This window comes from Azolla caroliniana, unplaced genomic scaffold (genome assembly GCF_043228905.1).
Source record: "Azolla caroliniana isolate FFs.n. ecotype wild unplaced genomic scaffold, voAzoCaro1.0.p SCAF_16, whole genome shotgun sequence".
Taxonomy (NCBI): domain Eukaryota; kingdom Viridiplantae; phylum Streptophyta; class Polypodiopsida; order Salviniales; family Salviniaceae; genus Azolla; species Azolla caroliniana.
In genome coordinates, this window is record NW_028230451.1 from 5,074,535 (window position 1) to 5,086,570 (window position 12,036).

Below are 12,036 nucleotides of genomic sequence, written 5' to 3' on the forward strand. Positions count from 1 at the left end.
CCAGAAGGAGCCAGGTGGAAAGACCCGCTACCATAGAGACTGACACTACGATCCGACCTCAAATTGAGCTTGATGAGGAGTGTTGAGTGGCAAGCTCCACCGGATCCGGATCGTCTGAATAAGCCTGAGCCGGATCGGTGACCTGGTGAGCAAGTGAGTCGATGAGCTGGGGAACCGGTTAGCCAGATCCATCAGTAATCGGAAGCCTAGTAGCAGCTAGACTACTAGGGACTTAATAGTCTCGTAGTCAATACCAGACGCTCGAGTGAGCATTGAAGTACCCGGTACTTCAGTCAATCCTCTCAGGACTTGTATAAATAGTGTTGTTGAGCACGTTTCATGTGAAGAGAACCATTATTTTTTTGTAATAGATTTGAACGTTTTTCTCTCTCTCGTTCTCTCCCAAGTACTCTCTGTATTCTGTGTAATACTCTCTCTCTCCCTCTCTCTCTCTCTCTCTCTCTCTCTCTCTCTGTTGCTACGCAGCCAAGCTGTTGTCTTACGCTTCCGCACATACGCTTCCGCACATACGCTTCCACAATTAATATTTCGAACACGTAGGATCCGTGGTGCAATGGTAGTGCGTCTGACTCCATATCAGAACATTGCGTGTTCGATTCACATCGGGTTTAGTTCAGGAAGGTCGACCACAATGATGGACATATCCGTCGGCCTCCTAGGGCCATAACAATGTGTAGGATTCTTCATGCAATAGCTAAAGTATTCAATAGATCGTATTTCGAACACCTATAACGTGTTTGACTCCAGATTAGAACGTTGCATGCTCAATTCACGTCAGGTTCATTTCAGGAAGGTCGAGCACAATGACGGTCTTATCCGTGGGCCATAACAATATGTAGGATTCGTCTAGTTGGATAGTGCAGATAGGATATGTTGTGCAAATGGTTGCGTGTTCGATTCACGTCGTGTTCATTTTAGGAAGGTCAACCACAATGACGACCTTATGCTTGGGCCATAACAATATGTAGGATCCGTGGTGCAATACCCAAGGCTTATTCAATAGTTCATGTTTCGAGCACGTACGATCCGTGGCTCAATGGTAGCGCCTCTAACTCCATATCAAAATGTTGTGTGTTCAATTCACGTTGGCTTCATTTCAGGAAGGTCGGTCACAATGATTTTCTTATATGTCGAACTTCTTAGGCCATAATAAGATGTAGGATTCATCATGCAATAACTAAGGCATGTTCGATAGTTCATGTTTCGAACACGTTGGATCCGTGGCACAGTGGTAGTGCGTATGACTCCAGATCAAAACGTTGTGTGTTCGATTCACGTCGGGTTCATTTCAGGAAGGTTGAGCACAATTACTGACTTATCTATCGGCCATAACAATGTGTAGGATTCCTTCTGTAATAGCTAAGGCGTGTTCGATAGTGCAACTAGTTGATTATTCGAACACGATCCGTAGCGCGTCTGAGTCCCTATTAGAAGGTTGCGTGTTCTATTCACGTCGGGTTCATCTTAGCAAGGTAGGCCACAACGATAATGTAGAATTTGTCGTGAATTTGTTCGATAGTGCAACCAGTTCATTTCTTGAACAAGTACGATACTTGGTGCAATGGTAGCACATTTGGCTCCAGAGTAGAAGGTTGTGTTTTCGATTCATGTCAGGTTCATTTTAGGAAGGTCGATTACAATGACTTTCTTATCTGTCGGCTTTCTTGGTCCATAACGAGATGTAGGATTTCTCATGTAATACCTAAGGCAGGTTCAATAGTTCATATTTTGAACAGGTAGGATCCCTGGAGCAATGGTAGCGCGTCTGACTCCATATTAGAACATCCCGTTTTTTATTCACATCGGGTTCAGTTCAAGAAGGTCGACCACAATGATGGACTTATCGGCCTCTTTAGGCCATAACAGTAATGTAGGAATCGTCATGCAATAGCTAAGGCATGTTTGATAGTGCAAGTAGTTTATTTTTTGACCACATAGGATCCGTGGCGCAATGGTAGCGCGTCTAACTCTAGATTAGAAGGTTACGTGTTCGATTCAAGTCGGGTTCATTAGGAAGGTTGACGAAAATGACGTTCTTATCCGTCGGCTTCCTTAGGCCATAACAAAATGTAGGATCCGTGGTGCAATGGTAGCGCGTCTGAGTCCATATGAGAATGTTGTGTGTTAAATTCACCTCAGGTATATTTCAAGAAGGTCAACCACAATGACGAACTTATCAGTCAGCCTCCTTGGGCCATAACAATGTGTAGGATTTGTCGTGCAATAGCTAAGGCATGTTCGATATTTCATATTTCGAACACGTAGGATCCATGGGCCAATGGTAGCGCTTTTGACTCCAAATCAGAACGTTGGATATTCGATTCACGTCGGGTTCATTTCAGGAAGGTAGGCCACAATGACTATCTTATCCGTCGACTTCCTTAGGCCATAACAAGATGTAGGATTCGTTATACAATAACTAAGGCATGTTCGATAGTTCATTTTTCGAACACATGGGATCTGCGGCGCAATGGTAGCGTGTCTGAGTTCAGATCAAAACATTGCCTGTTCGATTCACGTCGGGTTTATTTTAGAAAGATCGACCAAAATGACGGTCTTATCCGTGGGCCATAACAATATGTAAGACTCGTCATTGGTTCATTTCAGGAAGTTCGGCAACAATCACTTTCTTATCTGTCAGCCTCTTTGGGCTATAACAAGATGTAGGATTCGGCGTGTAATAGCTAAGGCATGTTCGATAGTTTATATTTCGAACATGTGGGATCCGTAGTGCGTCTAATTTCTAATTAGAAGGTTGCATGTTCGATTCAAGTCGGGTTTGTTTTAGGAAAGTCGACCACAATGACGGTCTTTTCCATCAGCCTCCTTGGGCCTTAACAATATGTAGGATTTGTCATGCAATAGCTAAGGCGTGTTCCATAGTGCGTTAGATCATGTTTTGGACACGTTGGATCCGTGGCGCAATGGTAGCGCGCCTGTCTCCAGATCAAAAGGTTGTCTGTTCAATTCACGTCGGGTTCATTTCAAGGGGCAGCCACAATAACTTTCTTATCCGTCGATCTCCTTGGGCCATAACAAGATGTAGGATTTGTCGTGCAATAGGTTGGGCATGCTCGATAGTTAATATTTCGAACACGTAGGATCCGTGGCGCAATGGTAGTGCGTCTGACTCCATATCAGAACATTGCGTGTTCGATTCACATCGAGATTAGTTCAGGAAGGTCGACCACAATGATGGACATATCCGTAAGCCTCCTAGGGCCATAACAATGTGTAGGATCCGTGTAGCAATGGTAACGTGTTTGACTCCAAATCAGAACATTGCGTGTTCGATTCACGTTGGGTTCATTTTAGGAAGGTCGACCACAATGACGGTCTTATCCGTGGGCCATGACAATATGTAGGATAGTGCAAATAGGATATGTTGTGCAATGGTAGCGTGTCTAACTCCAGATCAAACGGTTGCATGTTCGATTCACCTCGGGTTCATTTCAGGAAGGTCGACCACAATGATGGACTTATCAGTCGGCCATAACAATATTTAGGATTCTTCATGCAATACCTAAGGCGTGTTCGATAGTTCAACTAGTTTGTAGGATCTGTGTCGCAATGGTAGCGCGTCTGACTCCAGATCAGAAGGTTACGTGTTAGATTCACGTCAGGTTCATTTCAGGAAGGTCGGCCACAATAACTTTCTTATCCGTCCGTCTCCTTAGGCTAGAAAAAGATGTAGGATTCATCGTGCAATAGCTAAGGCATGTTTGATAGTTCATATTTGGAACACGTAAGATCCGTGGCGCAATGGTAGTGTGTCTGACTCCATATCAGAATGTTGCGTGTTGAATTCACGTTGGGTTCATTTTAGCAAGGTGGGCCACAATGACGGAGTTATCGAGCGGCCTCCTTCGGCCAGAACAATGTGTAGGATTCGTTGTGCAATAGTTAAGGCATGTTCGATGGTGCAACTAGTTTATTTTTTGAACAAGTAGGATCTGTGGTGCAATGGTAGCGCGTCTAACTCCAGATCAGAAGGTTGCGTGTTCAATTCAATTCAGGTTCATTAGGAAGGTCGACGACAATGACGATCTTATCAATCGGTCTCCTTAGGCCATAACAATATGTAGGATCCGTTGTGCAATAGCTAAGGCATGTTCGATATATTTTGAACACAGGATCCATGGTGGTAGCCCGTTTGACTCCAAATCAGAAAGTTGGATGTTCGATTCACATCGGGTTCATTTCAGGAAGGTAGGCCACAATGAGTTTCTTGTCGGTTGGCTTTCTTGGGCCATAACAAGATGTAGGATTCGTCATACAATAGCTAAGGCATGTTCGATAGTTCATTTTTCGAACACGTAAGATCTGTGGCACAATGGTAGCGCGTCTGAGTCCAGATCAAAACGTTGCCTGTTCGATTCACGTCGGGTTCATTTTAGAAAGATCGACCAAAATGACGATCTTATCCGTGGGCCATAACAATATATAGGATTCTTCATTCACGTTGTCGTGGAGAAAACCGGCCAGAAGCGGAATCGGCGAAGCAAGGCGCATGAACCGGCCCTACACCTTTCCACACGAATTAATACCTTGTACATAACTAGGAGTAGGATGATGGGTGTAAATAGACTAGATGTGACGCATTGAATGTCTAGGAAATCAAAGAGTATCTCTGTCTGAAAGGACAGAGAATCAATTGATGAAAACAAGGGTGCAACGGCCTGCCTCGATGGCCTATAAAAGGGATGGAAGAAGGCGGATGAAGGAATAGCGTTTAGGAGCGAGGACGAAGTGCTGTCGGGGTGGGACCGAGCCCTCTCCTCCATCGTTTGTCATTCTTTGCAAGATTTCGGACTGAGTTGCCTCTGCTTTGTGGACAACCCGTGTGCTTCCGGCAGAGGCTCCACAGTGCAGTCGGGTTGTGTGCGTGTGTGAGCATCGTGTGTGTGTGTGTGTGTTCGCCTAAGTTGGGTCCGTTGCCGGCTTGCCGGTTGTAATCATTATTGATTTTGTAATTAAGACTTTGTTCGCTCTCTCTTCCTCCCTCTGTGTTTCTGCAAGCTCCTCTCTCTCTCTCTCTCTTCTTTCTCACGCTCCTTGGTTCAAGGCCCCTGCAGTCCCGCCTCTTTCCACACGCAAAGAGCATAACAACTGGATATAATTGGTGAACCCGACGTAAAACAAGCGGCAAAGGAGTGAAGGATGAGGGGATCCGAGCTTGTTGAAGCTATGGCCGCAGTCGTCGACCGGCTAGTGAGCGCTCACAAGGGAACGGGTGCCCTCGATAGGGCCATTGAGTCGATCGTCAGCACCATAGGTCGATTCGATGGGAAGAATGCCACGAGCTACTTGGAGGGCTACCGAGCCGAAATGATCATGAGAGATATCTCAGTGGACAGGCGGCTGTCCAGATTCCCTCGGGTGATGATGCTGAGCATCCACGCAGAGGTGCTGGAGGTGCTGGCCGGATGCCAGACTTGGGAGGAGTTCGAGTTGCGGCTCCTCGAGATGTATGGGTTTGATGACTCGCTTCGCTTGTCGTAGCGAGACTTCATGGTGTGGGTTGAGAGCCCTGGGAAGGGGAGGAACACGTCGGCGCTCCTCCAGGAGTTCGAAAAACAGTTCGCACAGCTGTCAACGCTGGACCGGACCGTGCTCGACACGAGCCGGGTACTACTATTCATCAAGTGGTGGACGCCACGGACCAGGAGAAGGTGGGTCTCCTGTTGGAAACGGATAAAGGGCTCACGACAGACTAGGCCATGGTAAGGAGGGTCTACGGTCGTTTCGACAAGCGGCGCGAGTGGAGCGACTAGGGCTCGTCGGCAGCAAGGCCGGTCCCAGCGAGGGAGCTCGAGGAGCCGATATCGGTACCGGCTAGGAAGGAAGAAACTCGGAGTTGGCTTGAGACGGGCTCAGGCCCGACCAAAGTGGTCAAAGGTCCCTCCAAAGGCGCAACTCTAGAAGAGCTGTCGCAGATGGTGCGAGATCTCCAAATCGCACAGGCCCGGAGGGACAACGGCGAACAGTTTCGTGACCGAAGGCCGCCGACGGGGCAGCGGTGCATGTCGTGCGACGCGGTCGGCCACATCCGTAAAGAATGCACGGATTTCGCTGAGGCACTCGGGACCAACGTGGTGTACCTCTAGAACAGGTGGGTGCACGCGAGCGATACCCGGAAAGCCCTAGAATTGAATACGGGGCGCGGCGAAATGAAGCGGTTGATGGAAGAGGCCGCGACACAACATGCAGAGGTTGTTATCTACTCAGCATCGGCGGGAATCTGGATCGGGGGCGATGAGGCCCGGAAAGCGAAGGACTTTGGATTCTACCTGTTGGTGCTAGAGGGTCTCTTCGGAGTACGGCTGAAGAGGGAAGAGCCAGACCATGCGGAACAGCGGATTCGGGAGGTTACCGGATGGGACGACCTGGTGGAAGAAAGGACGGGCTTCGTGGCAGCCGCATGCCAGAACCATGAGGTTCTGGTAGAAGACAACCGCGCGGGAAAGGCCGGAGGGGGCAGCCCCTTGTAGCAGTATGAGACCTGGTTCGGACCCAAGCCGAATGAGGCCGCCAATGCCAGTGCACCGGAGAAGAAGAAGTAGGCCAGTTTCCAGCTGAGCACCGAAATTGAACGAACAACGGACTTGCGGAAGGTCCTGGAAGAGAGAATTCTTGACAGCAAGGTCGAGTTGTCGTTACAGGAGGTGCTGGGAATCGCCAAGAAGGAGTTCCACGACTCCATCGTGGACTTGGTGAAGCGGAAGAGGCTCTCGACGGAGCCGGAACCAGAGAGGCCGGTGGAAGTGCGGACGACGCACTTAGAAGACACGGCCATGGAGGATGAGTTGGTGGAAAGCCACTATGCGAAGCCGCATTGGGCTAGGGCCACTACGGAAACCCCTGTTCGGATCGGTGCCGTCCAGGAGCCGGAGGTGGCATTGGTATACCACAGTTCGGAGATCAACTTGATGTCCATGGACTTCTATAAAAAGGGGAAATGGCCGATCAACACCAAGCACGGGTGGAAGATACGCGCGGCGACACGCACGACAGAGGAGTTGCATGGTGCGTGCCCGAACGTATGCATGAAGATCGGCGACGTCGAGATAGATCAGCATTTCTTCGTGGAGGAGACTTCCTTGCACCCGGTAATTCTCGGCAAACCGTACATTACGGCAGCACGCATGGAGACGAAAGTACTGGACAACGGTTCGGCGTATGTGCGCGTCAAGAGCCAAGATGGTTGGCATTCCGTCCAATCAATGACAGTGTGACCCAACCACGAGAGGAACCGCGAGACCCTCGGCGGCGGTAGCCGAGGGGATTTTTAGAGGGGGCTATCAAGGTGTGGGGCCGCGATAGTTCGGACACCCCAAAAGAACCCCACACATGTATTATAGGTAGGAAATTTTGGCTCTCCGAAAACGGAGGTTGTACGTTAACCGGCATCAGTAGCCAGGAGAGGAAGCGGGCAAAGAGACGACTTAGGGTGTGTGGAGTCCTCTCCCCCGACGAAGAAATTAGCGGCGTCGTGGAGGCGGTCTCTTTTGACGACACCTTGGGCAAATTACGAAAGGTGGTCGGTGAAGGCCTTAGCGAATACCGGACCGTTCCGGTTAGCTCGATGGGAATGTACGAAGTCATCGCGGACTTCGAGGAGAGGATCTGGTCGGATCGAACGGCCCGCATGGATACAAAGTATAAGACTATGGACCGGAAGGTGAGGCCAGTTGCGGCACCCTTTTTGGAGGGCAGCGGTGAGCGGATAAAAGAGGTCGCATCGGACCCAAGTTTACGGAATCCAGCCAGCATAGGGCACCGGTTCACCGACATAACGCTACGGGAGCTCAAGGTTGGTGGGGGTGGCTTTCTACTGCAGGAGGAGGACCGATTTCGGAGGATGCTCGGAAGGCACGGGAAGGCCTTCGCATTCTCGCCGGAGTAGATCGGGTGTGTAGAGCCGACAATCGTCAAGCCAATGGTGATCTTAACGGTACCTCATGTGCTGTGGAATCTCAAACCGATTCCGGTACCTAGAGCTCACATCCCAAAGCTGATGGAACTGCTAAAACAGAAGGTGGAGATGGGCATCCTCGAACCGTCGAGTGCCCCATATTCGAATCGGTGGTTTACAGTGCCAAAGAAGAACGGCACAATGCACTTCATACAAGACCTGCAGCCGGTCAACAAGGTGACCATTCGAAGGTATCAGACCGACCATTGATGAGTTCGCGGAGGCCTTCGCAGGGAGATCGATCTACTCAGTCGGTGATCTGTACTCAGGGTACGATCAATTCCAACTAGCCGTAGAGAGCAGGGATGTCACGACAATGCAGACTCCTCTCGGCCTAGTTCGGATGTGTACCCTACCGCAAGGGGAAACGAATTCGGTAGCCCACATGGTGAACGCAATGAACAAAGTGCTAAGGGATTGTATCCCAGACATCACCATGTCGTTTTTGGACGACATCCCGATCAAAGGTTGTCTGATGGAGGACAAGGACAAGTCGGTCGGGCCCGACGGTTGCCGGAGGTTCGAGAGCGCGCGGCTCACCTTCTCCGGAGAGAAATCAGCGTTCGGGCAGACAGAGATCCTGGTAGTTGGACACCTGTGCGGGCCCTATGGCCAGAAACCGTCCCCGGCAAAGGTAGAAGCCATCTCCGTGATGAATGACGACTGGGGCTGGGTTACGGAGGTCCGCAGATTCTTGGGTGCATGCGCGTTCTACCACATTTGGATTCCGCACTACGCGCATGTCGCGGAACCGCTCTACGGGCTATTGAAGAAAGGGCATAAATTCGAGTGGAGAGACGAGCACACAGAGTCGGTTCGGAGACTGAAGGAGGCGCTCGCCGTGGCACCAGCTCTCCGAAAAGCGGTTTACGGCAAGGAAGTCCCATTTACGTGACGGTGGACACGAGCCCGACTGGGATCGGGTGGGTGATCAATCAGGAGGGACAAGGACGGCGTACGGTTCCCGATCCGATTCAGGGCGAAGGTATTGAGCGAGCAGCAGCGAGGATACGCCCAAGTTAAGCGCGAGCTATGGGGTATCATTTTGGCAGTTAAGGCCGACAAAGACTATATGATAGGGACAGAAGTAATCATTGAGGTTGATTGCCTACCGATTCTCAGTATGGTTTCAGGATGCGCGACGCCGGACCTGGCAATGCTCCGGTGGATAGCGTACGTCAAGTCCCTGAATCCAGAAATGAGACCCATTTCCGGAAAGGACAACGCCATGGCCGACATGCTTTCAAGGGCGCGGTTCAACGATGAGGATGGCATGGTTTCGGATAACGAAGAAGTCGGCGAGGACTTCTTCGGGTCGGCTAACATAACAACAAGAAAGGGGAGCACTCCCGCGCTTAACGAATTCGACGAGAGCAAGTACGATGGGGAGTGGCTCTAGATCGGCGGGTTCCTGAAGACAATGACACCGGAGGCGGCGTGGACGAAGGAAGAGACCAACAGGATTCGGAAGAAAGCGTACAGATTCTTCCTACGAGACGGGGGCATATGGAAGCACCTGAAGAAGAGAAATGGCATCCCGCTCCAAGTGGTGGCGAAGAAAGAGGATCAGGAAGAATTGCTAACGGCGTACCACGAGAGTCCCTGGGCCGGACACCGCGGGACGTGGGCCACATTCGAGAAGCTAAAGGGGAAGTACTGGTGGCCGGGACTATACCAGGACGTGCATCGGTTTGTGACGACTTGCGAAAGCGGTCAGGTGCACTCCATAGTCCGACATCGGGACGAGCTTCACCCGACCTACCCTCTGACCGTCCACTTCAAGTGGATGGTGGATCTGGTGACAATGCCGATGGGGATAGGGCAGATGCGGTATCTGATGCTGGCTCGGGAGGACCTGATGAACCAGGTCGAAGGCCGAGCGTTGTAGAACAAAACGACTGCAGCCGTGTGCCAATTTTTGATCGAAGAAGTGGTATGTCGATACGGATGCGTAGGCAAGATCGTGGCCGACCGCGTGGAATTCGACGCATAAGAGGCGGAAGAGTTGTTTGACCGGCTAGGGGTTAAACTCTTGCTCACCAAAACGTACAATCCGGAGGCTAACGGGAAGGTGGAACGTGGACACGGGCCGATCGTCAAAGCGTTAGTACGGGCGTGTGGAGGCCAAGTCGAGAACTAGCCGCGGCCGAATGCATTGGCTACGACCGACGAAGATCGAGGAAGGCGACTGGATGCTGGTTTACGGCAACAACCTCGACAACCAGCACAAGGCGACCCGCAAATTTGCGAGGAGATGGTTCGGGCCCTACACGGTGACGAGCACGAACGACAACGGCACGTACCATCTTGCGGAGCTCAACGGGACACGATTAGCAGTGCCGGTAGCCGGGAAGCGTATTAAAGCGTTCAAAAAGCGGTACGAAGACGAGCCGGAGCGGGGGGGCGATAACAACGACGCTCAGTTCGGGGACGTCGATAGTCCGGAGGGCGACAAGTGAACGCAAGCCGGTTTTCTACAGTATCTGTCCCTCTCCTGCGCATAGCGGTGGATGCGTGGTTTGGTGGGGATGGATGTCGTGGAGAAAACTGGCCAGAAGCGGAATCGGCGAAGCAGGGCGCATGAACCGGCCCTACACCTTTCCACACCAATTAATACCTTGTACATAACTAGGAGTAGGACGATGGGTGTAAATAGACTAGATGTGACGCATTGAATGTCTAGGAAATCAAAGAGTATCTCTGTCTGAAAGGACAGAGAATCAATTGATGAAAACAAGGGTGCAACGGCTTGCCTCAACGGCCTATAAAAGGGAATGAAGAAGGTGGATGAAGGAATCGCGTTTAGGAGCGAGGACGAAGTGTTGTCGAACTAGGACCGAGCCCTCTCCTCCATCATTCGTCATTCTCTCCAGGATTTCGGACTGAGTTGCCTCTGCTTTGTGGACAGTCTATGTGCTTCCGGCAGAGGCTCCATAGTGCAGTCGGGCTGTGAGCATCGTGTGTGTGTGTGTGTGTGTGTGTGTTCGCCTAAGTTGGGTGGGTCCGTTGCCGACTTGCCGGTTGTAATCGTTATTGATTTTGTAATTATGACTTTGTTCGCTCTCTCTTCCTCCCTCTATGTTTCTGCAAGCTGCTCTCTCTCTCTCTCTCTCTCTCTTCTTTCTCACACTCCTTAGTTCAAGGCCCCTGCGGTCCCACCTCTTTCCACATGCGAAGAGCGTAACAACTCGACAATGTCAGGTTCATTTCAAGAAGGTGGGCAACAATCACTTTCTTATTTGTCGGCCAATTTGGGACATAACAAGATGTAGGATTCGGCGTGTAATAGCTAAGGCATGTTCAATAGTTTATATTTCTAACTTGTAGGATCCGTAGCGCGTCTAATTTCTAATTAGAAGGTTGCATGTTCGATTCAAGTCGGGTTCGTTTTAGGAAAATCGACCACAATGACGGTCTTTTCGGTCGGCCTCCTTGGGCCTTAACAATATGTAGGATTTGTTATGCAATATCTAAGAAGTGTTCCATAGTGCATTAGATCATTTTTGAACACGTTTGATACATGGCGCAATGGTAGCGCGTCTGACTCCAGATCAGAAGGTTGTGTGTTCGATTCACGTCAGGTTCATTTCAAGAAGGGCGGTCACAATAACTTTCCTATCTGTCGGTCTCCTTGGGCCATAACAAGATGTAGGTTTTGTTGTGCAATAGGTAAGGCAAGTTCGATAGTAAATATTTTGAACACGTAGGATCCATGGCGCAATGGTAGTGCATCTGACTCCATATCAGAACGTTGCGTGTTCGATTCACATCGGGTTTAGTTCAGGAAGGTCGACCACAATGATGGACATATCCGTCGGCCTCCTAGGGCCATAACAATGTGTAGGATTCGTCATGCAATAGCTAAGGTATTCGATCAATTGTATTTCAAACACCTAGGATCCGTGTTGCAATGGTAACGTGTTTGACTCCAGATCAGAATGTTGCGTGTTCGATTCATGTCAGGTTCCTTTCAGGAAGGTCGAACACAATGACGGTCTTATCTGTGGGCCATAACAATATGTAGGATTCATCTAGTTGGA

General features: G+C 50.2%; 2 non-coding genes across 2 annotated transcripts; both read left to right on the plus strand.

Annotated features, from left to right (window-relative positions):
• Positions 1–1,235: 1,235 nt before the first annotated feature.
• TRNAW-CCA (transfer RNA tryptophan (anticodon CCA)) lies at positions 1,236–1,307 on the plus strand. The gene has a single exon. It is a non-coding gene; the product is annotated as a tRNA-Trp (tRNA).
• A 2,270-nt stretch (positions 1,308–3,577) lies between these two features.
• On the plus strand, positions 3,578–3,649 carry TRNAW-CCA (transfer RNA tryptophan (anticodon CCA)). The gene has a single exon. It is a non-coding gene; the product is annotated as a tRNA-Trp (tRNA).
• Positions 3,650–12,036: the final 8,387 nt, after the last annotated feature.